The sequence below is a fragment of the Carcharodon carcharias genome, chromosome 13 (assembly GCF_017639515.1).
Source record: "Carcharodon carcharias isolate sCarCar2 chromosome 13, sCarCar2.pri, whole genome shotgun sequence".
Taxonomy (NCBI): domain Eukaryota; kingdom Metazoa; phylum Chordata; class Chondrichthyes; order Lamniformes; family Lamnidae; genus Carcharodon; species Carcharodon carcharias.
Genome location: NC_054479.1, coordinates 97440100 through 97467046, shown reverse-complemented (window position 1 = coordinate 97467046; position 26947 = coordinate 97440100).

The following is a 26947-nucleotide window of genomic DNA, read 5'->3' as shown; positions in this document are numbered from 1 at the left end:
GCATCAGTGTTGGGAGGAAGGGAACCTCAGGGCTAGGATGACACTGCTGGGGAGAAGGAACCTTGGGGCATTGGTGACAGTGCCAGCGAGAAGGGAACTACAGGGCATGGGTGACAGTGCAAGGGGAGAAGGGAACCTCAGGGTAAGGGCTGCATTGCAAGGCAGGAGTGAGTGGGGTCATGGCAGCACAGACTGAAGTTTGAACACAAATATATGCCGAGAATGCCTAAACATGTCAAAGGTGAGCACTTACCGCAACAGAGAGCGTTTAGCTTGGGCTCAATTGACATGCTTGGAGTCAGGCTAGTCAGACAAATGTGCCCACTCAAGCAGCACTAATTCCTGACAGTGCCAATGATTGCTCCTCTACTGTTAACCCCTTGCGCACAGAATATCAAACTTGCATGAATGCTATGGTGCTGAGCAAGCTTGAGGATCCTTTTGGGACAGGTGGCCATTGAACACTGATGGAGGGTGCACTCCTATTCCCTTGCATTAATGTTTAAGTTGACATTGAAAAGCCACCTTCATGGTCCAAGCAAACCGCAAAGCCTTGGAGTACAGTTTAGGGTGTCAACCATGACTCAGCGGGTAGCACTCTCTTCTCTGGGTTGCAAGGTTAGAGGTGCAAGACCTACTCCAGAAACTTGAGTGCAGAATATATGCTGACAATCCAGGACAATACTGAGTGAGGGTTACACTGTCAAAGATGCTGTATTTCGGATGACAAGTTAAGCCAAGGCTGGGTCTGCTCTCTCAGGTGCACATAAAAGATCCCACAGCATTATTTTGAAGAAGGGCGGGTGAGCTCATCCCCTTTGCCCTAGCCATTATTTACCACTCAATCAATATCACTAAAACAGGTGATCTGGTCATTATCACATTTGTGGGATCCTGTTCTGCACAAATTATCCACCATCTTTCGTAAATTACAACAGTGACTACACCTCAAAACTGTGTAATCAGCAATAAAGAGCTCTGGAGCATTATGAGGTCATGAAAGGTCCTTTATAAATTAGTGTCTCTCTTTCTTTGGGATGGAGATTGAAGGTGAGAAGATGATTACAACAACAACTTGTATTTACATAGCACCAATAATGTAATCAAACATCCCAAGACACTTAGTAGAGCAAGTTAAAACAAAATATGGCACTGAGCCACATGAAGAGATATTAGGTCAGATGGCCAAATGCTTGGTCTGCGAGGGAGGTTTTAAGGAGTATCTTAAATGAGAAAAGTAGTGAGGTGGAGCGGTTTAGGGAGAGAATTCAGAGCTTAGGGCCTAAGCACCTGAAGGCATATCCACCAATGGTGGAACAATTCAAATTGGGGATGCGCAAGAGGTCAGAATTAGATGAGTGCAGATATTCTCAGAAGGCTGTATGGCCTGCAAGAGATTACAGAGAGGGAGGGCAAGGCCAAGGAGGGACTTGAAAACAAAGATGAGAATTTTAAAATTGTTTTATTAACTAGGAGGGACTAGGTCAATGAGCGCAGGGATCGTAGGTGAATGGTATTTGTGAGTTAGGACATGAAGCAGAACTTTGGATCTCCTCAAGTTTGGGAGGATAGAATGTGGGAGGCCAGCCAGGAATGCATTAGAATAGTCAAGTTGTAAGCAATGAAGGCATGGAAAAGGGTGTCAGCAGCAGTACAGCTGAAAAAGGGGTGAAGTCAGGCGACATTATGGAGGTGAAAATAAGTGGTCTTAGTGACATTGTGGATATGTTGCTGAAAACTCATTTCCGGGTCAGATATGATACTGAGATTGCAAACAATCCGGTTCAACCTCAGACAGTTGCCAGGGAGACGGATGGAGTCGGTGGTGAGGGAACAGATTTTGTGGCAGGGAGGGAAGACAATGGCTTCATTCTTCGCAATATTTAATTGGAGGAAATTTCTGCTCATCCAGTACTGGGTGTCAGGTAAGCAGTTCGACAAATTAGAGACAGTAGCATAGTTGAGAGAGGTGATGGTGAGGTAAAGCTTGATGTCATCAGCATGCATGTGGAAACTGATGTCATGTTTTCAGATGATGTTGCAAAGAGGTAGTATGTAGATGAGAAACCACAGGTATCCAAGGATAGATCCTTGCGGAACACCAGAGGTAAATGTGTGTGACTGGAAGAGAAGCCATTGATGGTGATTCTCTGGATACGATTAGATAGATAAGAATGGAATCAGGTGAGTGCAGTGCCACCCAGCTGGATGACAGTGGAAAGGCATTGGAGGAAGATGGAATGATCTACTGAGTCAAAGGCAGCAGACAGGTTGAGAAGGGTGAGGAGAGATTGCTTGCCTTTGTCACAGTCACATAGGATTGTCATTTGTGATCTCGATAAGAGCCATTTTGATACTGTAGCAGGGGCAGAAAATGGATTGGTGGAATTCAAGCATGGGGTTCTGAGAAAAATGGGCACAGATTTGGGAGATGACAACACGTTCAAGGATTTTGGAGAAGAAAGTGAAGTTGGAGACAGGACAAAAATAAAGGGATCAAGGGTTGTTTATTGGAGGAGTTTGGTGATCAGGGCAGATAGGGACAGAACCTAAAAAGAGAGACTGTTAACAGGTCAGCTAACATGACAGTCGGAAGGGAAGTTGGGTAGTCAGCAATGTAATGGGATTTAATTATATTGTTCATTCTGTGGGTGTTTGGAGAGGAAGGCATGATAGCCTGAAGTATGTGAAGAATCAGCGAGTAATGGGAATTGGGATGAAACTGGCAGAGGGAGAAGAACGTTGTAAGTGCTAAGGTTGTGTCAGATATGGAGCAAGCCTCAGAAGGAAAAAAACAATTTGGACCAGGATTCTTATTTCCCAGTTTTTACTGTTTCTTCATTCTGGATGAACAGTGGATTGGAGGTGGGATGAAGCTGTGGGACTGTAATTGGAGCATCAGTGAAAAATGGGACTGTGAACTGCAAGAGGGGAATAAAACAGTTGACTGAGCATGAACAGAGGGAGTGGGAGATCGGACAAGATTGCTTTGGCTGAAAGAGGCTGGAAGAAAAATGACTGAGGTTGAAGCGTGCAACCAAGAAGAGGCTGGAGAACAATAGAGGAATTTAAAAATCCAATTGTGATTCTCAGAGGGATAGAAAAGAGTTTCATTAGCAGGGGAGGTAAGTTTATTTTTAAGAAAAAAAAGAATAAGGCTGCAACAATGTAATGAAACTAAATGGCCTGGAATATTCAAGGTGAAACACAATCAGGGTGGGGACAGCAAAGCTGGATGGAGTTTTTTTAAAAAAGGCTTGCATGATGAGGAAGAAGCAGGGACAACTGACGATTCAGATAACCTAGAAAAAAACTAGCAGAATCATGAGAGGCAATAAGGGCCATAGTGAGAGATGCGGGTGGTGAAGAAACAAGAAGGGCCCAAGGGCATCTACAGGAAGCAGGAGTCTGTAAGAAGCACTGAACTGAAGGAAGAAGGTAAAATCATGTACCAGTGTCCACTGAAAGGGATTGCCTCACCCCTAAAGTGCAATGTTTCAATATTAAGGGTTACCCTGTTCTCATTTCCTGAAACATAGGATCCTTCAAGTGCCCTTACCTTCTACCTGTGTCTCTCCACGCACCCTGGCCAGAGGGTCCAACCACAGACAATATCACCCTTACTTGGAGGCAAATACAAATTACAACACAGAAGAGGACCATTCAGCTCAACCAGACCAAGTTAGTGTTATCATCTACCTGAACAGTAATCCCTTTATTCCCCTTTCCTTCAGCCGTCTGTCAAACCTATCCTTACATATTGACTTGGACCTCTGATTCATTCACTAACGTTGATAATACATTCCACAGCCTCACAATCCTGCTACATTTATATATGCCCCCTTGTTCGAGATTCCTCAAATCCAGGGAACAATCCACTTCTATGTACTCTGTCCATCAATTCATAATTTTGAACACTTCCTTCAATTCACACTCTAACCTGCCCGGACCGAATGAAAACTGCCTCAAATTTTCAGATTCTTATTTGCACTTATACTTGTTCAAAATAGGAAACGTTTTAATAAATCTATGCTGTACCCTTTCTATCGCCTCAACACCCTCCTTCTAACGTGAGCCCTAAAACTGCACATGATACTCCTGTTGTGGTCAACGCCAGTGTGGTTTCCTGTCCTCCTCCCTGAGGCCATTCTGCAGTCATCAGGAGAATGCTCCAATGGATTTATAGCTGCCATATGAATTCTCAGACTTGGTCAGCTCTGGGACAGCCCCCAGGCTAGTCTGAAGGCATCCCATCCCCCATAGTTTGTAAAGGAACAGGATGCTCCTTGTAGCTAATGTCACTAAAGGGGCATAGATGGGACAGAGATGCTGATAGAGGAGGATAATCACAGTGGTGCTAAAGGTGGTAATTTAAAAATTTTTTTTTGAAGAAATGTCAGATAAGAATATTGTTTTCTCACTGTATTGTAGAAAGATAAGTATCTTAGTGGTTGTCGTCACACACATATGGACATTCATATGTGCAATTATCAGCCAGTGCCATAGAAAGCTGTCCAACTTAGTTAATATCGAAATGAGCTGCTTCTAGCTGGCAAGTTTCCTTGTCACAGTACTCCCAAGATTCAAAATGAAAATCATATAATGCAATAAAACACAAAAAGGAAAGAAAGAACTTATATATTTATATTGCATGCTTCATCCCTCAGGATGTTCCAAAGCACTTCACAATCATTATTCTAATGTAGGGAAGCACAGCAACCAAATTGCAAAGTCCCACAAACAGCATTGAGATAAACAACCAGATTTAGTGCTATTGGCTGAGGGATTAATATTGGCCCAGACACTGGTGGAACTCTGCTCTTTGTGCAGTGGTGCCAAGGAATCTTTCATGTCAAGCTGAGATGGTATTTAGGTCCTCAGTTTAATGTTCCATCCATAAGATGACATCTCTGACAATGCAGCATCCTCCCAATACTGAATGAAAGAATATGGGGAGTAGTCGGGAAAATGGAGTCAAAGCCCAAGATTGGCCATGCCTATATTGAATGACAGAGCAGACTCGATGGGCCATGTGGTCTACTCCTGCTTCTATTTCTTGTGTTCTTGAAATATCCAGCCTAGATGGTGGTGCTCAAATATCTGAAGAGGGGCTCAAAATCATAACCATCAGATTCAGAAGTGAGAGTTTTACCATAGAGTAAAAGGTGACAAACACAGGGGAACATTATTAACAGAGAAATAACCCTGATTAATTTATCCTGTAATTTAATAAAATGACACTTCATTTGTAGTGAAACATCTGCCTTGGAATCGCAGAATTCTGAACACTAGTTTGCTATTCTTTAACACAGAATGAACAATGAAATATATCTGACATACAGGTGAGACTTGTGTTTTCAGTTGCAAAGTATTTAATCTCTAACAGTACAAAAGTGATTTTATTGAGGCATATTTTCAAGTTCAAATACAGAAACAGTCCCAGATTGCAAAGTGTCAAGTTACTAGTACACATTCAAAGAGCCACAGAATGTGTCACCTTCTTTTGGTTGGATCATCTTTTAACCCCGAGTCTGACTAAATGTCACTTGTGTAACAAATTCCAATCGAGCTGACAGCTAACTGCAATTTGAAGCTGGCTGCTTTCGCTGTTGTCAAATAAACTAGTCATCCTAAATCAGTCTGTTCCCAAAACACTAATATTTGGTGATAACAAGTAAGATTTTGTGATAAAGAGTTCCATTAAGGTGGTACCATAATCTAGTGCTCAAATTAACATAGAAATAAAAGAATAGGAGGAGGCCATTCAGCCCCTTCAACCTTTCATTTAGATCATGGCTGACCTGATTACCTGACTGTGTGCTACAGAGCGGGTAGGAGACAGGTTTGGCTGCAGGATGTTGCATTACATGAATTCAAGGTGGCAGTGTTGTTCCGTGCCATAAATTCATCACCAGAGTTAACCCACATGGGTAGATTAGTGTTAATGTTTATTTTCAATCATGCCGACAGGGTAAGGCATCAAGAGCAATGACGTATTTATAATGTATAATAGTGTTGGCATCCCTCTCTTCAGCACCAGTACTGTAATATAAGGGAGCAGCCCCACTGGCTGTGATGGTAAGGAGCAGTAGCTCAAGAAGCAGCTTCAGTGCCTCTCTTGGCTGTTAGCCGGCCACCGTAGTTTTTGCATTGCTGGCTTGTACGGGCCTGCACCTGACACTGAAAATGGGTCTACAGCCAGGAAATTAAGATTACATTCATACCTTTTCAATAACTGTGCATGCATAGCTTTGCATGATTGCTTTTTTTAAATGACCCATCCAATGCTGGCATTATCCTATAATATGGACAGGACAAATTCCAGTGCAAACAGGTATTGCAGAAACACTTCAAATAGAAGCACACCTATGATTAATTGTGACACCCTCTCGGAATGGACAATTAGTACCAAGATCCACAGGTGAATACTCCATAATAAAAAAGTCACTAATAAAATACCTAGCTCACAACTCTGCAAAATTTTCACAAAATTTAGGAAAGTAAAGGGGTCTCTGGTATAAATTAAAAGTCCAACTGTCAGTTACTTGCATTTAACCACAACAGGTCACAGCAGTTTGCAAAAATCATTCCCTTAATTTTCAAACTTACATCCCATATTCAAAGCACAGTTAGACCAGCAGGATCGTCCAGTCCTGCCTACCAGTGTCATTTACCAGCGCCACTGAAGTCAATGAACTTTGGGCTGGCTCACTGCATCTGCCACAGAGGGACCAGAAAATCCTGGCATCAATTTGTTCATCTCCAATGGAGTCGTAGGTTATGGGGACAAACAGAAAAGTGGAGGTAGGGCCACATCAGATCAGCCTTGCTCTTATTGAATGGTAGAGCACACTCGAGAGGCTGAATGGCCTACTCCTGCACCTAGTTCTTAGGATATTATGACCTCCCCACCATATTTGTACAGGACCACTTTTAAATGAAGAGGCCATTCCGAACCTGGTTCAGCCTAATTGCATTTTTTAAAAATGCTATCTAAATTTTAGCCTTATTTTGTATTGGAGTCAAAGCTCCTATTGCAAGACACAGATAACGTGGAAATGAGTAAGAAAAGAGACAAGATAAATCAATAATGTGCTACTTAGATAACACAAACCTTGAGATTTAAAAATACTTTAAGTGAATGTTGAAGGAAGGGCTTTAAGAGTTTCACAGCTTTGTGGTTATAAGAAACAATTAGAGTAAGAGATGGTGCCACAAAGATTGAGGATAATATGGAAAACAACAACTGAGTAGAACAACCTGAGAAGGAATAGGGAACAAAAGTTTAGAGAATCAATGAACATGGTAGGCCGTGATAAAGTCAAGAAAGTCTGTAACAGTTGGAGTCTAACACTGAGTCTAGGATCATTTATTAAGCTGAATTGTTTACATTTATCTGAAAGAGGTGCCAGAGAAGCCTGCCCATAAGTGCTGTTCAAGTCTTAAATAGACTTTGGAATATTAAAATACGGGACTTGAATCAAATGCACACCCTAACACTGCACTTAAAATGGATAGAAATCAGATCTTTCTTCATTCACAGCTTTAACAGTTTTGCAACTTAATAAACAGAAGCACTATATGCATAACAAACACTTTTGTTTTAGTACAGTACACCAAGACAAGGTCATAATAACTATTTGACTCTCAACTGTTCTTGCATAGAGAGAAGTTCCAGAAACACCTAGAAGCATGGGTCTCTCTGTACACAGTTAAAGCTGCTCCTGACATCGAGTGTACGTGGTGCTGATCAAGAATCTGTTTTTGGCATTGCATAAAATTCTAAGAGACCCATGTGAGAAACACCACGGACAAGCATTCAAAGACTTTACCTCTTTTCATCCGATGAGATGTAAGTTTAGCCACTTGAGTGGAAAAGATTTAAATTACTTATCAGACAGAAATTTACTTGATAATATCAGAATACTCTCAGCAAATTTAATTTTAATTCCAGACATTGGTTACCTTGAATTAAGAAAGTGATTGGTAGCAGAAAGCTAAAAAGAGGATAAACTTTCTGTGGTTCTTGGAATTAGTTTGTGCAGCTTTCTGAAGTGTTTTTAAATGCTTTTATGATGAATAAGTAAACAATCCCATTAATTGCATTTTTCAGTGTCATAAGAAATCCTGCTAAATCAGTTCAGTCTTGGATTTTGGTTGGTATCAGTCATTACAGAGCAATTGCTCACATCAAAACAGGTCACAATATCAAGATGAAATGTCCTGGCAAGTGGTACCAATTGGCACCTAGCACCAGGAGCACAAATACTGTGGAAGAGTGCATGGAGAGGTTATTTTGAATTTCCTAAAGAATATTCTCGCTCTGTGATCATTGTTTCTTAGGGTTCCAGACCATCCTCTAGAACTCATTGGGAGATGCTATCCATGCCATGTGGGTATCCATGTTGTGTCTGAAAGATAAACAAGGAAGAACATTCAAGTCTATTGATGGATGAAAAGGTTCACTGGTGGTTGAATTTGTGATGAATAGGGCTTGAGCATAGAAATAAAGGCTGACACTCCAGTGCAGTAATAAGAGAATACTGTACAGTTGGAGAGCTGTCTTTTGGATATGATGTTAAATTGAGGCCCTGTCTGCCTGCTCAGTGGATGTAAAAGATCTCATTGCATTATGTCGAAGAGCAGGGGAATTGCACTATGTTGTCTGCCAACACAATATGGCTGCACAAGATGGCCACTGATACTCGTCTGTGCATGTGCATTGGCCCGCGCTTGTGCACACAGCCAATGATGTCACTGCCGGAGCCTGCAGCCTAGATGTCAGAGTGGTACAAGGAGGAAGAACGAGTGAGGCAATATGGTCAAACACTCACAGCAACCTACAATCTATTTACATTACTGGAATAGTGAGGCAGAGTTTAGAAACACTGACCAATATGCCAACAGTAAAATAACCCACAAGGAAAAGATTCTAGTTTGCGGTCTACAAATCCTTCCCTTCTAGCCCTCTACAAAGGGAGTTTCCAAAATCCATCACTGTCAGTCCAGGATAGAAATTCACAACATTCTCTCCTATTGCTGCCAGGGCCAGTGATGACCACGCATGAGCCCTGCTGCACACTGCCCCCTTTGAAGATAACCGGGCCTCCATCAGCATACCAGTGCACATTCCTGGCACCAGCAGCAAACGCAGCCTGGGAGTTATCTCTAGTTGCCTAGCCAATATCTATCCCCCAATCAACATCACAAAAAACAGATTATCGAGTCATTATCACATTGCTGTTTGTTGGTGTTTGCTGTGTGCAAGTTGGCTGCTACATTTTCTGCATTACGACAGTGACAATTCTTAAAAAAAAAACTTAGTTGACTGTAAGGTGCTTCGAGATGTCCAGTGGTCATGAAAAGTATTCAATAAATATGCCTTATTTATTTTTTTATTTGAAAACAGGCATTTTCTCCCAAAATAATGATCCATAGGGTTACCACCAATCGGTGGAATTCAAATTATACCAAACGCCATTGCTCTTCTGAAACAAAAACAAAAAATGCTGGAAAAACTCAGCAGGTCTGACAGCATCTGTGGAGAGGAAGACAGAGTTAATGTTTTGAGTCCATATGATCTTCTTCAGAGCCATTGCTCTTCTTACTGTTTTGCTGGGGACACTGACTTAGCAGAAGCTACTTCTCCAATGGCATTTCTGGGGGTTTAATGAATCCCTAAAACACAGATTCATGTAGACCTGAAAACATCTGGTTTAGTTAATATTCAAGATCAGAACCAGAGTTGTGATACTGCAGTGTTATTTCTAGGAACAAAGGATTGTTTCTATGATTATAAATTATAAACAAATTATAAATTTAAGTTGGTTAATGGATTTCATGGGGTAGACTATTTCCTTTTATGGGGTAAATCCAGAACAAGGAAGCATAATATTATTATTAGAGCTAAACCAATCGGCGGCGGGAGGGCGGGGGGTGATGTCAGAAGCACAAAGAGTTGTGGAAATCTAGAAATCTTCCTCAAAAAGGCTTTAAAGCTAGATTTAATCAAACATTTCAAAACTGAGATTTATAGATTTATATTAGGCAGGGGTATTAAGGGATGCAGAACCAAGCTAGGTAGATGCAGATGCGGATCAGCCATGATTTAATTTGATAGAAGAAAAGGCTCAAGAGGCTGAATGGCCTACTCCTGTTCCTTTATTCCTAAGTTCCTATGTACACTTTTACATCAATTTGCAGTTATAATTCAAAGTCTGAAGTGTTTCCCAAGGGCTTTTATTTTTAGCTTCAATCTGTGCTTAAACATTCAAGCAGTGAACAGTCCTTATCTATTTCTGGTTGAGTAGGATCAAACAGCAGCTGCACCTCAGTCAACACATATCAACGCCTGTGTAGTTTGGTGATGTTTATTAGCCTGGGATTATGTTGAACATGTGATACATAACATTTGATCATTACCCTATTATTTTATTTTTTTAAATCCTTTCTGCTAACAATACAAACATCAGTTGGATCATCTGCTGGGTCAAATTAAGATTGATGAGGGTTACGGAAGATAGTTCATGTTCAGGTGCAGCCTGCATTGCTGTAGAAGTAAAATAAGTTTGCAAAATAAGTCTTACAAGTAGGGTTTTCATACTGAGATGTATGTATGTATTTTCCAATTCCATTTTAGCAAATAAAAAGCAACAAAACGTTAGTCAGGTTAAAGCATAGATATATATTTAATTTTTATTTTATTATGAAGCAAATTTTCAGAATTCTACATTTTTGCCTGCATGTGAATGAAAAGTTTTATAGTGTTGGTTGCACTGAAGATCATAACATGTCTGAACAAAACAGAATCCCATCTCAGAAGATTGCAATGAGGATGTCTACATTTACTTCTATCTATACTTTTTACTCCTACTTTGACTTGGAAAGCAGAAAGAGTTTGTGTTCAATTATTGCTCAGTGCCATTTCCCTGCAAAAATACCCTCACGTACATCAGTGACCATTTGCCAGAACACAATCATACAATGTGTTCATTGTGCAGCAGTCCACAATCTCAGCATCATTTGAAAAAGAAGAATGAAGAGACAGAATAGATGTTACATTAGTAGGGCCATCCTTTTCATTTTCAATCACTAAGACCACAGAGAAATCCTTTTCATTTTCAATCACTAAGACCACAGAGAAATCCTTCAATCGCTAAGGTTAACTTTAGCCCAGATCACTCAGTATCTGTTTGCTGTGCCTCAACTGCAGATACTACCTCTACCTTCAAGAAGAGTGCATTGGAGTTTTGGTTTTGCAATTATGAGATTTAAAAGATAGTTATGTTTTGGGACTATGTTTTTAATTTAAGGTAAAAATGAAGCAGATCATGTGACTTATTCTGAAGTCTGCTTGACAGCAAGCTGGGTTCTTTGATTGTCAGAGATTAAAGCAGACCCAGGTTGTTTTACTGGGAAGAAGGTGCAAGGTGTTTAAACTTGGAGACAATGGCAGCAGTCTATGTGCTAACACTGGATAGACTGTGAATCTCCAAAGTCCCAGAAAAGTGTTGAGAATGTCATGTTATAAACAGTTGTGTTTTAAACAATCTGTTTACCTCGAAGATGAAAGAGAGCTGAGGTCTCATCGATAACTAGTCGTCATTTCCACCTGGGTACAAGGCAGGCCCATGCGATTCATGTTCCCAAGGTAATGGGCTATGAGATGAGAAGGGTACAGAGGAAGCCATTGTGATATAGGGTTCCAGGCTTTCCCAAAATATCACTGCATATCACAGACAGGTTAGTCTGCCAAGAGAGAGCAGCTAGAGGTCGAAAGTCTTTCTAGCTCACCACGCTGGAGTGTAGGTGAAAGCTCACGCTTGGATTGAAAAGGTCAAATTCTTGAGGAGGTAAAATGAGACTGGAAGATTAGCCTTGCTTGTGCTAGAGGGAGGATCTTCAGTAATACTCTCCCAGTGAAGAACAGTTCTGGGGCTAGAGGTTATCATGCTGTGAAAGGAAAAGAACAGAAGTAAATCCTTGGGAGCTAAGAATCATTTTGGACTGATTCTGGGAGAATTGACTGTCCACTTAAAGGACAGTGCAACTTATAACTGTCAGGTAAGTTGTTTTTGGTTGTGCTAAAAGTAAGAAGGGAGGTGGGTATTCCTTTCCGTGGTTTAAAATTTAAGTTGCCTACAAAGGTAGTGGGCGGAATCATCCCACATTTGTACTAAGTGTGGTAGCAGACGGGTAAAACATCATTTTACCCACCGGCCACGATGACAGGTTTTCATGCAGTATCACCCCCATCTCGTCACATTATTTATGCATTCTCAGGAAACACACCATTTCAATCATGGGTGAGTTCTCATTTGCCCACCCGTCTTCATCTTGTCGCTTCATCATGTTGGGCGCCATATTTAAAGTCTAGCCGGGCACACACATCTCAGTGCTTCCAGGCCACAACTACTTTAGGGAAGATGTCCACAAAAGGCAAAAAGACTGCAGCCCCCAGGTTTAGTGACACAATACTGGAACATCTTTTGGATATCGTGGAGGCCTGCCGTGATGTCCTCTACCCCCGCTCTGATCACAGGATGGGCAGCGGCGTTAATAATCAGGCTTGGGAGGTGGTGGCAGTGGTGGTCAGTGCCAATGCCCAACAAAAGAGGACAGCCACCCAGTGCCACTACAGGACGAATGGTCTCATCCATTCTGCCAGGGTAAATCACTCTTCTCATCATTCTCAACTCACACACTCACAAACCCATCACATATCCACAGGGATCTCACACCTCAAAGGACAACACCACTAACTCTCACACAGGGCAGAATATTGCCCTGGGCATGCAGGCTCGGCGGGGGTGGGGGCGGGCGGGGGCAGTCAGGAAGCTGACTGCCTACCGCGTTCGGGCCCACAAGGCAATTTCACACTGGTGGGCCAATTAAGGCCTGCCCAGTGTGAAATGTGAGTGGCAGTGCAGAGTGCTGCCTATGCAGGTGTGGGGAGAAGTGAGTGCTACATAAACTCCCTGAGGCAGAGAGCTGCCTCAGGGAAATGAAGATGTATGGAAAAAAAAAATTTTAAATAAAAATGTAATGAAACACGTCCCCTCACGTGACTCTCAAATGAGTAGGGACATGTTAATAATGCAAAAATAAAGTTTTTATTTGATTTTTATTTGCTTTTGAAAACCTCATCCCGCCCATGGATGAAGTTTCAAAAAATGCGCTTAGGCCGCTTGGCCTTTTCACTTACCCGCCTGCCATAAGGATGGATGAGCAGTGAAAAATTTCTTTTAATTAATCTGTTAATGGCCTTAATGGGCCATTTAATTGTCGGCGGGTGAGCTGCCAACTCCGGTGCATGCCTGCCGATCGAAATATCGTGCAAGTGCATGATGACATTGGAATGCACGCCCGGCGTCATCACACATCATTTTGCACTCAGTTGGGTCAGGCACGTGCTGCCCACCAAGCTAAAAATTTTACTCACACTCACACCTCCATCAGGCGCTTATCCTCAAGCTCACATCCTCATTCCTGTCCATGGCGCCATTCATCGCACAAACATTGCACGCAGTGCCAGGTGTCCTGCTCACACTCTCTCCATGTGTTTTCATGCAGGAGAAGCCTGCGCACATCAGCAGGGAGAGGTCCCAGACCAGGGGTGGAGTGGCCCATATTAGGCCCCTCACTCACTTTGAGGAGCTGACTGGTGAGGATGTGGATCCTGCATGCGGCAACAGTGAGGTCGATGGCGAACACCCACCCGATGATCCTGCACCACATCACCCTCCCTCAACACAGCTATCAGTGCTCTCTCTCCGGCTTTTGACTCTGCTGGAATGCACTACTTATCTCTACTTTGGTTCACAGGGAGCTCTGCCAAAGGACAAACACCCTCAGCCAGCCAGTCCCTCAGCTCAATCCACGTCCTCATCCGCAGCCCAGAGTACTCCTCCTCCTGTGAAAAGGTGGACATAAACAGGCCAGAAGACCCGTCACTGCATAGGGAGCAGCCGGCCCACGCGTGATTCTGGAGGGAAATGACAGGGCCTTTCAGAGACTGGTGCAAGCACTGTCCCATGCACGCGGATCCTTCACATTTCACACTCATCTCAATGTCCTGAGCATTTTGAATGCTGCCTGCTGGGGTTCACTTTCAGTTGTCCATCTGAGCCGACCTGCATCTCCATCCATCCATTGATCACATTCCCATGCAGCACATGATCTCGCCTATCATGACTCTCATTTCACTTTCGATTTAGCCAGCATGGTCTGGTTTCACTGCATTGTGTGCTTCCCTGTCTTTCACCCTCCCCAGTCACCCATTTCTTCTCCCCCATCACAATTGACTCCCCCCACCCCCCACCACCATCACCTTCCACCTCCCCACCAGCCTTTCTCTTTGGGAAGTCCAGATGAATGCACGTGTTCATTTCCTTCCCGGAGATCCCACCCACATTCACCTCCCTGACCTCCTCCTTCCCACCCGCAGGGTCCGTGTCTGCCTCCGGGTCCCCACCAACCAACCTCGCCGCCCCTTCTATCATTACCGTTGAAACCTCATCCTCCCACCCTACCGCCTCACTCTGCCCTCAGTTATTCTCACCATTCCTCCATATCATGCCTACCCTCAATTTGCTCCCCAGGAGGCAGACATGGACCTATCCGACCCCTCCTGTGCACATTCACCTGCACATCCCCAACTCCGCATAGCTGGGGCCCATGTGGGTAGCCATAGCCACACCTTTTATTTGGAGGAAGTGAGAGGAGTTAAAGGAGAAATTGTTCAGTGTGAGAACAAGTTCAGCCAGACGGAGGACAGTAGTGGTGGATGGGGATTATTCGGGCCTCTGTTTGAGGAAGAAGCTAAGGGCCCTTAGACCATCCTGGTTGGGGATGGAGGGATTAGACGTCCATGGCGAAGAGAAAGCGGTTGGGGCCAGGGAACTGGAAATTGTTGATGTTACGTAAGGTGTCAGAGGAATCACGGATGTAGGTGGGAAGGGACTGGACAAGGGGAGAGAGAAGGGAATCAAGAAAACGAGAAATGAGTTCCATGGGGCAGGAACAGGCTGACACGATCGGTCTGCCGGGATAGTTCTGTTTGTGGATTTTAGGTAGGAGGTAGAAGCGGGCCGTCCGAGGTTGGGCGACTATCAGGTTGGAAGCTCCGGGAGGAAGATCTCCAGAGGAGATGAGGTCAGTGACAGTCCTGGACACCTTATCTCCAGGGCTGCCACCTTACGACAGCATTTCAGAGGTCTATGGTGATTGTTTTGAGGGGATGATGGTAAAAGGCTACACTAGAAGCTTTCTGTCCCTAAGCTGAAGAACTTCGCTGAGGTCAGCAGTAGACCTCCATAGTGAGTGTGTTCCTGCCAATATAACTATAGGCCAACCTTTCTGGGCAGATTTCTCAAGAGCCTGAAATCTACTCAAACTTGGGGGTGGGCCCTATTCACATATTCAGTCCAACCCGTCTTTTGAATAGTTCAAATTAATTTTTGCTGCATTTAAAAAACAAGGGGCTTACATGTAAATATCGGAGTAAATTCACTAATCTTGAGTACTGAAAGGGGATTATTTTGGAGATCAGGGTGGGATTTCCCGGCCCTGACACAGGCAGGCATCGTCTTAGGCAGGACGGGAAAATTTGGAAAGCAGTTAAAAGTCAACGACTCTCCAAATTTTTCCGTCCTGCCCCCAACGATGCGCGCTGGTGTCAGGGCTGAAAAATCCTGGCCTCATTCTACAGAATTGCAACCCAATCTCTGACATCCTCCCCTTTTAAAGAAAATCTTGAGATTTTTTACAATCCCAGATGAGACTGATAACATTTTTCTAGAAAAAGAAGAAACCCAAAATCCCAGTTATTTACCAAAAAAATGATGCTATAAGATTCCACGGTTTAGAACAAAATAACTTTTCCTATACAAGCATCAAATAAAACAAACACAAAATAATATCTTATATAACCACTTATACTCTAAAACCCAAAATCAACATAAATTAAACTTGAAGTAACAGGCAAATTGTGGTCAATTATAAACTATAAATTACACATTAAATGGCAAATACAGCTAAGATAGATCTTATGAATTGGCTCATAAGTCCATTCATCTTATCGGTCATCAATCTCAGTCACTCTATCTTCATAACTCTATCTTCCTCATGGAGAATTTCCTTTCCTTCCAGGATGTAGCGTGATCCCCAGCTGACCACAGTACACAACCAACTTTAGCTCCACAGATATACGGTCTTCACCAAAAATGGCACATATCTGCAGAACCTCCTCAACTCAGTCTGGATGGTGTAGATCCACCAATGATGTCTTCACATAACAGAAACAGCTGCAGCAACTGTGGCCAGCATTTTCCGTGCCCGCCAGTGTCGTTTAGTGGTGTGAACGGACAATACGGCAAGAAGGCCAAAAATGTTGTGAAACCAGTTTGCGATTGCGGGAGAACAGCCCGACATGTTTCTCAACAGCATATATAAGGCGTGCACTTGGCAGGCTGCACTTCACTTGGGACTTCAAGGTTTGTTTTCCTACCTTGTTTCAGTCAGCACTCACAGTCATCAGCGCCAGGCTTCACAGACAGCACGACAACACTTTTAGGGGGGCTCACGGGTAGGTCTCTACCTATCAGATCAGACATATATGGGTGGCTTTTCAATGGCTGCAGGGGAAGGGGAGAAGTGGCCTCAGGTAAGGGAAGAGGCTGCAGGACAAAAGCTGTACTGGGGAAGGAGGGTATCCTTCTGTTGATGTTGATCTGTGCAAGTGGCATCAAGATGGTGAGGGCTGAGGAGGCAGTCTCCAGAGGAGATGAGGCCAGATGGACATGTGAGGGTATGTGTGAGAGAATGGATGGTGATGTTCCTTGAGCTGGCAGTGAGTGAGATGCCAGTGAATGTGTGATGGGCTTGAGTGTGTGAGTTTAGAGTGATAAGATGGTTGCCATATCGTGGCTGCACGGATGAGATCATTCATCTTCTATCTGCATTGGATGGCCACCCTCTTCTGTGCAACATTGGCATTGATCATCACTGCCTTCGCCTACCAAGCTGGGGTGATAATGTTGCTGCCCCTCCTGCTGCCAGAGCAGGGGTAGAAGCAGGCCTCCAGGGCTTCCAAAAGGCATTCAAGGGCTGCAGTCTTCTTGCCCTTCGGGGCCAAGTCTTCTTTGTTGCAGTCCTGGGCTGGATGCACAGAGCACGACTATACTTTCAGTGTGGTGCCTGGCATGAAGAAGGTGGCAGTGTGGCAGACAAATCGGAGCCTGCCCGCCATGGAAAAGGCTTGTTTCCCGGGAATGCATAAGTAATGCGGTAGGTTTGGGACAATATGACATGAAAACCCACCGGTAAAACATTTTACCCACCTGTTACCGCACCTAGTGCAAATCTGGGATGATTCTACCCTATGTCTTTGCTTATTCTCAGCTTCTGGATCTAGCCTCTGTCGTTTTCAGCCTGCCTGTACTGCACTACTAGACTCATCATCTAATGAGTTCTGATAGCTCTGTCTCCTTTTATATAGTTTCAATCAGAAGTTTTGGTTTCCAACCTCACGTTTTTTTACTTGTGTTAAATAACTGCCAAAAGGTGACCTTTTGCAAGGGAATTTCCTCTAAAGAAACATTATCTGAGTAGAGTTTCCTTAGTAAATGCATCAAAGCCAACAACTCCAGAACCACTACCGCCCATATTATAGTTGATTAAACACACTAGGGATAATAGTGTTGTTGTCATGTAAACTGGAGGCCCAGTACAACTCAACATTAAGTTTCTTCTCAAAAATCAACAATTTCCTCAAAAATCAACAATTTCCAATCCCAATGAAAAATCTAACAATCATTATGCTGCTAAGAGAGAAAATCAACAATAGGAGATCAGGAGAAATCTCCAAACTCACATTTTAAAATGCACTTGTAATTGTGCTGGTTAGATTAGGATTCAAGTTTCTGATAAAATTGATTTGAATAACCACAGACATAAAATCTTACTTGAACCAGGCAGAGAATTAGAACTTAAACATTTCTTTTTTCCTCTTTTCAATTAAAAAGTATTCCTTAGCCAGAGAAACAGAGTTAATATTTCAGGCCAATGACCTTTCACCAGAACCTGATGTCAGGTTGTCAACCTGAACTCTTTCCCTCTCCACGGAGGTTGCCAGACCTGTTGTGCATTCAAGCATTTTTTTGTTTAGATTTGATATTTTCAGCATCCACAGTAACTTACCTTTGAAGAAGTATTCCTCAATGTGTTTAAGAGTGGTAACCTTATGGATTCTTTTAAAGACAGTTACAAATGGTTTTATCAGTAAAAAATATTTTTAATACGAGTGTCCAGTCCAACACTTGTGATATGAGAACACTGAAAATCACTCTTAAAAACTATGCTGAAACAGTTAATAGTTTCATTTGTCCATGCGAATAAATTAAACTCTTTCGATGTGAAAATCTTTTTAAGCTTGAGAAAAGGAGCAAAATTTGAAGAGCCTTCCTGAACCAATGCAATCAGCAGAATCTCATAATTCTGACCTGGGGGTGGTGCCAATTTGTAGGAGGGGGCTGATTTGGATAAACTGAATCTTGAAGCAGCACGAAAGCGTACACAAAATGCAAATGTTAAGCGGCCTTGTGTCTAACTTACGTTTAAAATTCCCCAACTTTTTGCACTGATTCAGTCAGTTCTGCTCAGATTCTGCTGACAATACTTCTTGGAAACTCAACCCCCTCATGTTTATCAAAACAAAAACAGAATTACCTGGAAAAACTCAGCAGGTCTGGCAGCATCGGCAGAGAAGAAAAGAGTTGACGTTTCGAGTCCTCATGACGCTTCCACAGAACTGAGCAAATATAAGGAGAGGGGTGAAATATAAGCTAGTTTAAGGTGGGGGGGGGGAAGTTGGGGGGGTTGGTGTGGTTGTAGGGACAAGCAAGCAGTGATAGGAGCAGATAATCAAAAGATGTCACAGACAAAAGAACAAAAGAACACAGAGGTGTTGAAGGTGGTGATATTATCTAAACGAATGTGCTAATTAAGAATGGATGGTAGGGCACTCAAGGTATAGCTCTAGTGGGGGTGGGGTGGAAAGACTAGTGGGATATAAAAGGTTTAAAAATAATGGAAATAGGTGGGAAAAGAAAAATCTATATAAATTATTGGAAAAAACAAAAGGAAGGGGGAAGAAACAGAAAGGGGGTGGGGATGGAGGAGGGAGTTCAAGACCTAAAGTTGTTGAATTCAATATTCAGTCCGGAAGGCTGTAAAGTGCCTAGTCGGAAGATGAGGTGCTGTTCCTCCAGTTTGCGTTGGGCTTCACTGGAACAATGCAGACAGACATGTGGGCAAGAGAGCAGGGTGGAGTGTTAAAATGGCAAGCGACAGGGAGGTTTGGGTCATTCTTGTGGACAGACCGCAGGTGTTCTGCAAAGCGGTCGTCCAGTTTACGTTTGGTCTCTCCAATGTAGAGGAGACCACATTGGGAGCAACGAATGCAATAGACTAAGTTGGGGTAAATGCAAGTGAAATGCAGCTTCACTTGAAAGGAGTATTTGAGCCCTTGGACGGTGAGGAGAGAGGAAGTGAAGGGGCAGGTGTTGCATCATTTGCGTGGGCATGGGGAGGTGCCATAGGTGGGGGTTGAGGAGTAGGGGGTGATGGAGGAGCGGACCAGGGTGTCCCAGAGGCAACGATCCCTACGGAATGCTGCCAGGGGGATAAAGGGAAGATGTGTTTGGTGGTGGCATCATGCTGGAGTTGGCGGAAATGGCGGAGGATGATCCTTTGAATGCGGAGGCTGGTGGGGTGATAAGTGAGGACAAGGGGGACCCTATCATGTTTCTGGGAGGGAGGAGAAGGCGTGAGGGCGGATGCGCGGGAGATGGGCCAGACACGGTTGAGGGCCTTTTCAACAATTGTGGGTGGAAAACCTTGGTTAAGGAAGAAGGAGGACATGTCAGAGGAACTGTTTTTGAACGTAGCATCATCAGAACAGATGCGACGGAGGCGAAGGAACTGAGAGAATAGGATGGAGTCCTTACAGGAAGCGGGGTGTGAGGAGCTGTAGTCGAGGTAGCTGTGGGAGTCGGTAGGTTTGTAATGGATATTGGTGGACAGTCTATCACCAGAAATTGCGACAGAGAGGTCAAGGAAGGGAAGGGAAGTGTCAGAGATGGACCATGTGAAAATGATGGAGGGGTGGAGATTGGAAGCAAAATTAATAATTTTTTCCAAGTCCCGACGAGAGCATGAAGCAGCACCAAAGTAATCATCGATGTACCAGAGAAAGAGTTGTGCAAGGGGGCTGGAGTAGGACTGGAACAAGGAATGTTCCACATACCCCATAAAGAGACAGGCATAGCTGGGGCCCATGTGGGTACCCATAGCCACACCTTTTATTTGGAGGAAGTGAGAGAAGTTAAAGGAGAAATTGTTCAGTGTGAGTTCAGCCAGACAGAGGAGAGTAGTGGTGGATGGGGACTGTTCAGGCCTCTGTTCGAGGAAGAAGCTAAGGGCCCTCAGACCATCCTGGTGGGGGATGGAGGTGTTTAGAGGGATTGGACATCAATGGTGAAGAGGAAAACAAAAACAGAATTACCTGGAAAAACTCAGCAGGTCTGGCAGCATCGGCGGAGAAGAAAAGAGTTGACGTTTCGAGTCCTCATGACCCTTCGACAGAACTTGCGTTCGAGTCCAAGAAAGAGTTGAAATATAAGCTGGTTTAAGGTGTGTGTGTGGGGGGCGGAGAGATAGAGAGACTAAGAGGTGGAGGGGGGGGTGGTGTGGTTGTAGGGACAAACAAGCAATGATAGAAGCAGATCATCAAAAGATGTCAACGACAATAGTACAATAGAACACATAGGTGTTAAAATTAAAGTTGGTGATATTATCTAAACGAATGTGCTAATTAAGAATGGATGGTAGGGCACTCAAGGTATAGCTCTAGTGGGGGTTTTTTTTTATATAATGGAAATAGGTGGGAAAAGGAAATTTCCCACCTATTTCCATTATATAAAAAAAAACCCCACTAGAGCTATACCTTGAGTGCCCTACCATCCATTCTTAATTAGCACATTCGTTTAGATAATATCACCAACTTTAATTTTAACACCTATGTGTTCTATTGTACTATTGTCGTTGACATCTTTTGATGATCTGCTTCTATCACTGCTTGTTTGTCCCTACAACCACACCACCCCCCCCTCCACCTCTTTGTCTCTCTATCTCTCCGGCCCCCACACACACACCTTAAACCAGCTTATATTTCAACTCTTTCTTGGACTCGAACGCAAGTTCTGTCGAAGGGTCATGAGGACTCGAAACGTCAACTCTTTTCTTCTCCGCCGATGCTGCCAGACCTGCTGAGTTTTTCCAGGTAATTCTGTTTTTGTTTTGGATTTCCAGCATCCGCAGTTTTTTTGTTTTTATATTAATGGTGAAGAGGAAGCGGTTGGGGCCAGGGAACTGGAAATTGTTGATGTGACGTAGGGTGTCAGAGGAATCACAGATGTAGGTGGGAAGGGACTGGACAAGGGGATAGAGAAGGGAATCAAGATAACGAGAAATGAGTTCCGTGAGGCAGGAGCAAGCTGACACGAGCGGTCTACCGGCACAGTTCTGTTTGTGGATTTTGGGTAGGAGGTACAAGCGGGCCGTCCAAGGTTGGGCGACAATCAGGTTGGAAGCTGTGGGAGGAAGATCTCCAGAGGAGATGAGGTCAGTGACAGTCCTGGAAACAATGGCTTGATGTTCAGTGGTGGGGTCATGTTCCAGGAAGAGGTAGGAGGAAGTGTCTGCGAGTTGACACTCAGCCTCCGCGAGGTAGAGGTCAGTGCGTCAGACAGCAACAGCACCACCCTTGTCAGCGGGTTTGATGATAATGTTGGGGGTTGGACCTGAGAGAACTGAGTGCAGTAAGTTCAGAGAGAGACAGATTAGAATGGGTGATCCGTCATTGTTTACGTTTGATCTAAGTTAAATGTAACCAAATGAAACTAAGTTAAATGGTGGGAATTTCATGGATTTAATTATTACCCTTCTTAGAGTTGCCAACTGTGAAGAGGTTTAATCACAAGTCCCATGACTTGTCCCCACCCTGCAGTCATTAGCCAGCCAACACATCCGTCCTTGTGACACACTTCCTACAGCAATTGAAAAACAAACCCATCGCCACAACTTTCCAACAAGCACCAAGATGTAGCTTGGCTGGTGGTGAGAAAGGCCTTCCCTGTCAGATCCTTCCTACATGCCAGGATTCTCACCTCCTCCGCATGTTGCCCTTGAGGTGGCTGTGGTGGGGAAGAGACCGTTGTTCACCTCCTTGTGAAATGTGCCTTTACAAAGAAGGTCTGGAGAGAGATGCAGTTGTTTCTGTCAAGGTTCATACCGATCAGTGCTGTGACACAGGACTCTGCTCTATGGGCTGTTCCCAGGGACACACACCGAGACAAACATCAACTGCAGCTGGAGGATCATCAACTCGGTGAAAGACACTCTTTGGTCTACCCAAAACTTGTCCGTCTTCCAGTGCAAACAGTTGTCCCCGACCGAGTGTTACAAACTGGCACATTCCAAGGTCCAGGACTATGTGCTAAGGGACCACTAAAGCTTGGGGCAGCCGCTGCAAAGGCGCAATGGGGAAAGATCGCTGTCTAAGACCTTTCTGCCATAGGGCACCAAAAGGCTGGGAATTGTATTGACCCCTCGGCCAGTATGACTCGCAATGAATGTATGTAATGAATACTAAATGTATTATAATTATATTGAAGCAGCTCAGAGTGCAACATGATGTATGTTGATAACTCCAATCCCATTGCACTGTCTCACTGTCTGTAATGACCATATTGAAATGACTATAATATTCATTGATGGTATTGAAGCACCTCGGGATCCATGTGTAAAATTTGAATCTGGTTGCATTTTTTGTGATGGCCATTTAGAAATGTTTTGTAATGTTCTTTCAGATATTTTATGAATAAAGTATGTTTTTCAAAAAAAAAATTGGAAAGCAAAAAGATTCTTCACCCAATTGAATGAAGCTTGACTGTCAAGCAAGCAACTTTTTCTTCCCCCCATTTTCAATATTTTTATATCTGGTAAAGAGAAATGTTCAAAGAAAATGACAAAAAACAATCTTTTTTAATGTCCCAACGACTTTTCTCCAGGGTTGCACACAGCAGTGTCCTGGAGATTGATCTTCACTTCCTGGAAACTCCAGGCCAATCCTGGAGGGATGGAAACCCTAACTCTCCTCCAAGTTTCTCAGTCCATAGTTGAAAGGAAGATGCTGTGCACTTCAAAGCTGTATGTGGGCACTGTCCTTGACAATACATACCTTGACGGTGTGAGCTCAGTGAGGGATAATGTCAATCATAAATGAGCAGGTCAACTGCTAAATTGAGTAGACTCAAAAATTTTAATCAGACTTGCCCAATTTGCAGCATACTCAAATATCCACAAAATTTAAAAAAACTGAGTCATTCAATGTGTTTAATTTTACTTTCTTACCAGTGTTAGTAAGTTCATGAAATGTAAACGCCTTTGATCTAGGCTCATCCAAACTTCCATATACTCACTGAGCTTCACTCTGGGCGAAATTTTCTGGTCCCCTGCCCCCCCACCCCCAACCCCTCCCAACCCTGCAGCAGGTTAAATAGTGGACGGGGGTGGGGTTGTTGGGGAAACAATCGGACGAGAGTTGAAAAATCGGTTTCCTGCTGGAAATTACAGCAGGATCTTGCGTTCCATCCTGCCTTGGCAAGTCACAATGCCCGCCAAAGGTCAGAGAGAAACTGATTTGCATCCCGCCAATGGGATGCAGATGAAGACCTGACTGGAATCGCACCCCGTCGATCGGCTACACCGCCAGCAGGAAGTCACGCTGGTCCAGAACATGCCTAAACCAACATGGCGTGTACATGTCAGCACTTATTTTAAGAAAGCCAGGGGTAGCTCATGGAGATGAAGAGGATTGAAGGCCTCCAGCAAACGCACCCTGGAAGATCACATGCTGCAATGGGTGGGTGAAGCACCAACCACGTGGATCTTCTCTGCACAGCAGCTACCAGGAGGTGGTTGTTCTCGGTGCAACAACTCCTTCCCGGGTTTGAATCTTCAAGCTGCAGGTGGAAGGCTGCAGGAGGTACTGGAGGGTGACAATGGTCTGTGTTGGGAGGGTGGGGGTTAGGTAGGGAAGAGAGGAAGAAGAGGAGGGCAAGATTGGTGCCAGTAAGGGAAAGAGAGATTCTGTGGGTTGTGCAGGTGTGAAGGGGAATGGGTTCGTGTAGCGGTATGGATAGGCATGAGGGGGGAATAAAGGTGAAAGGGCTTCAAAGGGAGGGGTCAGTGGAGTCAATGAAGGATTCCTGGGGGGCATATTGAGGGTACCAGTGGTAGGACAGGATAGTGATGGTTAAAGGGGGCAGTGGAAGCCGGTGGGGATGGGAGACTGAGGATGTGGTGATGTTGAGTGAAGTGGCACTGAGGGTTGTTGGAGGAGATAAGGTGACATGGATTTTAAGGGGAATGGCATGATGAGGGGAGGAATATCTATTGTAACCAGGGTGGGCTGTTTAGAAAGATACGGAACTTCAACATTGACCTGTACGGGACTGAAGGTGATGGGAGAGGGTTGAAGGACAGCTGAGAGGAGGATAAAATTGATTCTTGGGGCTTTTAATGGTTATTGTGGGGAGGGTGTTAGTGATGGTGGGAGGGGAAACAGTATTAGACTCAACCTCGAAGGTGACGATGACCAATGCTGCAAGCTACCGTGCAGAGCCTCTTGGTAGAGATCTCAAGATGGGACATCAGGGTTGGGCAAAGCAACAGGTCAACTTAACTGGACAGCCAAAGGGGAACGCCATCATGTAGTACTTAGAATGCTAGGGTTTTGGGACAGATGAGCATGTGAAGGGCAAAGGCTCAGTGTGTGTGGGAGACTTCTTGCACAAGGCTCACAAGGGCCCTGGCAAAGACCTTTATCTCCCTGCACATGCCTGATTCTGGGGGACATGGTGTGCCCCCCCGGATGATGTTGGGAGAGGTATGCACAGGCTTAAGGACTTTCGCAAATAAACCACATCAGATATGATTAGAGAGCAAGTGAACAATATTCACAGAGTGTGATATGTGTAACAATCATAGTGCACCCGTGGAACCACTTGTGAACTCAGAACTTCTTAATTTTCCTTTCTCTAACATTTCTTCTAAGTGCTCCCCCGCCATCTGCAGCAGGGGTGGAGGCGGCCTGCTGACCAGTTGGCCCCGTTGTCTTGGATGACCTTGATGGTCGTCCTCTGGAGGCCTGAGGTCTGGGGGCCCCTGGCTTACTTTGGCTTTTCTGCTATGGGGAAGCTGCTCCCTCTGCAGTCACAGAGGATGAGGCTGAAGGGGTCACAGGCAAGAGGGATTTGGAAGAGCAGGACACTCTCAGAGTCCTGAGTGTAGGGCCCGGGGTATCCAACAGCCGCTCCTCCTCCCTTTGAGTGCCCAAAAACCCCGGCATTACTCCTTGAGGGGAAGGGGCACCTGCAGGGAAGTCGAGGTGACCTGTCCCCCTCTGCAGAGACTCACCCATGGCTACAGCGATGGAATGTGGGTCTCTGCGCATCTCTGGCAGAATCTGCTGGACCAGGTTCTCCACGGAGTCTGCTGCCTCCCCATGGAAAACTCCATGCGCGCACAGGTCAACACCTCTTCATCAGCCAGCAGACGGACAAACTCCTCTGCCTCATGTACCACCCTGTTGAGGGCCTCCGACATCTTTGTCTGATGTTCCCCCATCTCTTACAGCCTTCCCAGCATCTCTTGGAAGGCCAATTCCAGAGGTCCGTTATCGGTTGCAAGTGCCAGTGGCTTGGCTGACCCTGCCTCCTCCTGCTGCAGATATGTGTCCGTGCAGTGACCACCAGAATGTGGGACCCTTCCTAAACTAGAACTAATATCCACCAAGGTGTTTGTCTCTGGGCTAGTGTAGGTTACAGGTGCCTGCTGTGACGCCTCTACAGGTGGACTTTCTTCAAACGCAATGTCCTCGTTCCTCTTCGGGCTTGTCTGGACAGGCCTTTCTCACTTTTTTGTCTTGCCCTCTTCCTGGTGGCACCTGAGAGAGAGAGGAGAAAGTGAGTGACTGCATTAGCTGCCTCCAACATGGAGGAATCCTTGACTCTTAGGTTTCTATAACATGCATGGATCCTTACTGAATGGAGGCCGCAAGCCAATCTCTCCATCTCTGATGGATCTGATCTGCTCCACCAGCTCCTGTCAGCTGGGCTGTTGGTTACTCAAAGCCGGTGAGTTTTTAAAAATGTGACTGACCCCCCTAATGTCTTCTCCCTCCATCTCCTATTATGGATTAATTTCTCCTGCGTAAAGAGAGAAGATGAAGTTGAAAACAATTAGGTTGCATATATCTTTCCTATGCTTCCACTCTTACAAATAACCCACTGGATTGTGTGCCGTGTGGTTGATGCGCTGCACGTTATCCAGAAGGGTTCCGGGCCAGCATATTCCAGAGCAGTGAGCCCATGCAGATAGAAGGATAAGGCTCACAGAGGCACTAGTGGTGTTTGTTAGTGCCTTCCATGCCTCAGTCCCTTTCTCCTACCCACCCACCCCCCTCCTATACAGCATGTGAGGTCTCTGTGTGGGTGAGGGATCCACATTGACCTCACCACCTGCAGAGTTGATGGACTGCAATGGGACTATGAGGCATCACCTTGTCACATTGCCACTGAGGCCCATATCCCCTATACCATGCATTGAGGTGAGTCTGAGCAGTTGGTTCACTTACCCTGATGGTGCAGATGAGGTCACTCATCCTCTTTTACTATTCCAGGGCAGTCCTCTGCTGGAGGTCTTGGGCACTGACTGCCCTGGAAATTTGCTCCCATGCCAGGTTCATCTCCCTGCTCGACCTCCTCCTCCCAACCTGTGGATAGAGGATGTCCCTCCTGACCTCCACTCAGTTGAGTAAGACTCC